Raw genomic sequence first — 5,257 nt, forward strand, 5'->3', positions numbered from 1 at the left:
TGATCTATATATCTTATCTAATGGAGTTCCAAGTGCTGACAGCAAACTGCATTTAGAAATAAAACTTTAGTTAGCACCCGCCAAAGTGCTTACATGCACTGGCATCGTGTGGTGTGCGATGTCAGTGCGCGTTAAAGAACCCCAGGTGGTAGAAATTTCCGGAGTCCTCCACTACGGCGTCTCTGATAGCTTGAATCGCTTCGGGTTATTAAAGCCCACAAACCAAACCAATCAAGGCGGTATTTTAACTTGCCGTAGTAGGTTTTCATTCGTGAACCCATGAACGGTTTAAATCGGGCTTGCTGAAAATAAATAAAAAACGCTTGAAGTTGTGAGGTCATGCACATACAGGCTAATAACATTTGTGTCATGCAAGCCCTTTGGCGAGTGTTAGCTGAAGTTTTATTTCTAAATGCAATTTGCTGTCAGCACTTAGAACGCCATAGATATACGACACTTTGATGTAATGGACCGGCATAGCACTGAAATATAACAAATACTGAAAAAAAAACAAAAAAAAAACAATCTTTCATTCAGTTTTACCACCAATCGCTACGTGCACAATCGTTGGCGCGCTGTCATGTCCCAAATCCCTCAATCCGCGCCACTGAATGCCGTTTTTTGAAAAGGACACATGACAGCGTCGATGCTTAAGCGCTACACAACTCGAGGGATTCTGAATTTTATATGTTTTTCGAAGCTAGTATTTTATTCATAGGAAAACGTAACTGTTCGAGTTGTGCGTTCCCCTTTTATTGCGTAACGTAGGCTGTAAATCCGGACACTTTTTTTCTTTTTTTTCCCGCGTCTATAACGTGGATTGAAGACTAAATGTTCTTTTTTTTTTTTTTTTCATGTCCACAAACTGCGTGTGAAATATTCCGTTAATACGCGCCCCACATTTTGTCTAAACAACCTTCAGTGTCGAGTTTTACAATTATCTTCTTCTTTTTTCATAAAAGCAAGCTTTTGTTTTCATTCATTCGTTGGCACTCTCTTTTCACCTACGCTGACAGCTGGAAACAGACGCTTGTTCCACTGCGTCTAAGTTTTCTCCCTGTGATTTGGCCACCATCAAAGCTGTGGTTTCAGATTGTCCGAACATGGAAACTGAAGAAAAAAAAGTGATATCTACCAAGATGCACGGTTCGGTACAGAGCGCGAGTTTTGACCTTCCGGAGGGGAACAGCAGTAATGGATGTTGAAAGGCTCTGAATTTGTTTAAACAGCCTGGAATTATTTAACGTGGGCTAGCATGGCGCAGATCAAGAGCACTGTGGCACACCTCCAAGAAGGCCGGGCTCTAAGCTACAAACTTGGGATCATGCTGCTGAACTCCTAATCTATTATTCATTGTGGCGGGTTAAGAGAATGCGTGTATCATGGCCCGAAACATCCGAAATGTTTTCTCAGGTTGCAAAAGTGACGAGTTTGGGCGAATGCACATTGACAAATCTCTTATCCCACGCACCAGAGAGAGAGAGAGAGAGAGAGTGGAGAGAGAGAGAGAGAGAGAGAGAGAGAGAGAGAGAGAGAGAGAGAGAGAGAGAGAGAGAGAGAGAGAGATTAGTTAAGTGTGAAGAAAGGTGGAGCGGTAGGCCGGCGGCAAAGAACCCTTGCCTGCTACTACACACCAGGGAAGGGAGGAAGAGAAAGTATAAAAGGGATCACCTTCATGCTCCCGTTCCCTAGTGAAAAAAACCTTAGTCACAATGATCTCATACAGATTTCTCATACTAAACTCATACAAAAAACCGTACAAATCTCATATCATCTAATACAATTATCATCGAACTTATGAGAAATATATGAGACTGTATGAGATTTGTGTGAAATTTATATAAGATTAGTACGAGAAATCTGAGGTTATTGTTACTCATACAGTTTTTTCGCTAGTGTTCAGCCTTCTTTTCTTGTTCAAGGGTTTGATTCGTGACTTGAAATCAAAAGACGTTTAACATACCATCAGTGTGCAGAAAGACCACCTACGCTAGAAAATGTATGCATGGATGACACTTTTGATTCAAAGGGGACTTTGATGTGTAGTGTTTGAAATTTCAGCAAGACAGGAAAGACGTGAGCCGGAAAGAAAATAAAGGAGGAGGAGGACAAAACATTTTTATTGATTTACTCAGCGAGGGGGACCCTCAGTCCAAGGTATGTATTGATGGATGGTATGAGGAACAAAGTTGGGAAGCTCATTAAGGTAGAGGCATGCGCATTGAATTTGACCCTGCTTTCATTGGTTGTATATGCCATTTATGTGTTGTTGTATGGAGGATGCGTCGCTGAGAGGTGTTTTAAACTATGTGCCGCTAGAGTATTCGGTAGATGATGCTTATATGAACCAGTGAAAGTGCCGTAACCCTACTGCGAAATCTCTTTCCTAACGTTTGTGGTACTGTTAGCAGTAACGATGAAGACATCTTGTAGTGATCATTGCGACGGCGGAGCAGCGATCATATATGCCAGTAGTGGCATGATACGGTGTATGAGATCTAAGGCAACAGGATATGTTTAGATGATATTCCCAAGAGTGTAAGTGCGAAAACAAGGCTTAGCGATGAAAATGGATTTTCCACAGAATATCACCTTAAGCTTAAATATTAGGGCGGGAAATATTTTTCTGACCTTCTATTTTTGGAAGTTCTGGCGCAGATATGGGGTAATATATTTGGCGAGATTGGACCTGTGTCCCCATCTGGTGCAGAAAACAGCCTTTTAGCCATAATGCACTTTTGCAAGGCTGCTCTCAAAGTATCATCATCTTCGTCATCATCATTATTTGCCTCAGTTGATAGTCGCTGTACGATAACGTTGCCAGCTGTGCAAGCACTTTGGGTGCTCTGAAAGATGAGCGTTTTGGATGGGACAAAGGAACCCGTCTGCCGATGGAAAGTCAGGAGAGATTCCGGGGCCACATAACGCTGGAAGTGGACGCCAGATGGCCGAATCCATTTTTCGAAAGATGGGGCTCACAAAAGATAGGGTTGTGATTTTTACACGTTTCCGCCTTGCTTCTTTAAAGTAGGCAGTAAATAGCTTCTTCCTGAGCTGCCCTTCTTTACTACATCTCCTGTTTAAAAAAAAAAAAAGCAGCTCTGCCGGCAGCCTCTACCCTCTCTTTATCGTCCTTGTCAAACAAGCGTTGACCGTTGACTGTCGGCATCGGTCAAGAGCATTAAAATGACATATTTCAAGGGGTCGCAGAGCACTTTCATCACGATTCGTCCTATAGTTACTACATCACTGAGTTGTGTCGCTTACCACTTTTCTTTTTTTGTCTTGATGTCAGCACGGCCTTTCTCTACATTACTTTCTCTCGTTCTTTTTTGCATTCCTTATCCTTTGCTTTCACCTTGCCTTGCACATTTGTTCATTGTTTCTGATACCCTGTTCCTTAGGCCAGTTCTCTCAAACTATTTTGTCCTTTCTATCGCTGCCTCTGTTCACTTTTTCTTTTTTCCTGCCTTGCTATGCCTTGCTATGCCTTTTTAGTCCTAACAATTTTTATTTGATTACTTGCTTTCTTTCCTTCTGTTGCCACAGTGCGCGCGCTTCTTCCTAAATTGCTAGCGCAGCCGTAGTTTCCTTTCAATTTGTTCTTTTTTTACCGCCAATTTCTCGCAATGGTTGGAGCGAACCCTAATAATAGGGGAATTCTTATTGCCCAACTCAGCCTGAACGTCGAGACTTGATTTCAGGCGGCTTTTCCTGATCATCTTTTTGTGTTTCCTTCTACCAAGAAGAGTATGTTTATGTCAGTACTAATGCTCAGTATTTTCATTCATTGCGGCGTTTGAGCACAAAAGTTTGATCCTTTGATCACGAGGTTTAACAGCGCCACCATTCCTTGTCTTCGAAATGGAAGGCGCTGCCAGCTTGGGCTTTAATATTAAAACTAGATGGTGAGATGGGAATACAGCTTTCTAGAACCCTTGGTTCCCTAGTTAGTCACGCTGCCTCTGTGCCACGCGTTCGCGTTCGTACGGCTTAGCTCAAGCGGGGGCTCTACATCGATGTCGCTTCTGCCAACTTGGGCAACAATCATCAGGGTCCTTCCCACGAGTGTGGTTGTGGCAGGTGATGGCTTTAACATAGCGACAACTTTCATTTTTCCTGCCATGTACCAAGACAAACTACGACAAACTATTGCTTTCGTACGTTATACCAAATAGATAACCCAGTTAAAACTCAATTTTCTCCAATCACTTTTTTGCTTGCTTGCTTCCTTTCTTTTCGTGCATATGTCATGATGCCTTTAGATATTAGGGGCATATATATCAGCCAGTTAAACCTCGAGCCACTTGAGCTGGTTTGAGCAGAGTTAGTGAGGTGTAGGTGTTCGTAAAGAGATGTGAAATTTTGGCATTTTTCTTCTTTCGCTGTATTCCACGCTAATCAACTGAAGTGGTCTACCGGCTTGTGCCGTTCTACAATGATTCAGAAAAGGTATGGCATCCGCTCTAAGCCCATTAGTTACTTCGTCTCTGTATAAACCTTTTTTTTCTAATCATTCTTGTTGATAATAAGGGAGTAATTACTCATTGTCATCCACCGTGGGGGTTTCCCCTAAATATTGAACCAACACTATTCCCACTTCGAGTTATAGATCAATTCGCTCTCGCCCTACTATCTGATCTGCTGACCGTCCTGGTTAGCTCAGTCGGTAGAGCGACTGCCCCGGAAAGGCGGTGGTGCCGGGTTCGATTCCCGGATCAGGACGAATTTTTCTTTAACTACGAAGTTTCTGAGAAAGCTGTATAGCTTTCCTTTGTAGCCGTATGACTGCGCTCGGGTGGATGACAATGAGTAATTACTCCCTTATTAGAAACCTAATCCACCTTGGGGATTTCCCTAAATATTGGACCAACACTATTCATTTCATTTCATTTCATTTCATTTTATTACCCTCAAGCGCATACGCATTACAGAGGGGAGTGGTACATCATATATGATAGAAAGCATAGAACACTAAATGAACAAAACATAACAAAGGCTAAACGAACAAGGGAATACAGAACAACGAAAACAATCTTACAATAAAGAAAGTTATACAAGCGGAATAAATTGAAAACAATCATAAGCGGTGAGAGAACAGCATTATACAGCGAAAAGAACAACAGCACTGGGAGCAAACAAGCATGAAAAACCAAAAACTTGTTGATACGCCATCCTCTTTCTCTCCTATACCACAAATCGCAGTAGCAATGTGCCGGCATCTGTTTTTGCCGCTTTTTGGTGCTGGGTTCAGGCC

The 5,257-nt window shown here is 42.3% G+C and overlaps 1 non-coding gene across 1 annotated transcript; it reads left to right on the forward strand.

The window, feature by feature from the left end:
• Window positions 1-4,651: 4,651 nt before the first annotated feature.
• TRNAS-GGA (transfer RNA serine (anticodon GGA)) lies at window positions 4,652-4,725 on the forward strand. The gene has a single exon. It is a non-coding gene; the product is annotated as a tRNA-Ser (tRNA).
• The last annotated feature ends 532 nt before the right edge of the window (window positions 4,726-5,257 follow it).

The sequence above is a fragment of the Amblyomma maculatum genome, chromosome 9, assembly GCF_055883805.1.
Source record: "Amblyomma maculatum isolate TAMU_Amacu chromosome 9, ASM5588380v1, whole genome shotgun sequence".
NCBI classification, from domain to species: domain Eukaryota; kingdom Metazoa; phylum Arthropoda; class Arachnida; order Ixodida; family Ixodidae; genus Amblyomma; species Amblyomma maculatum.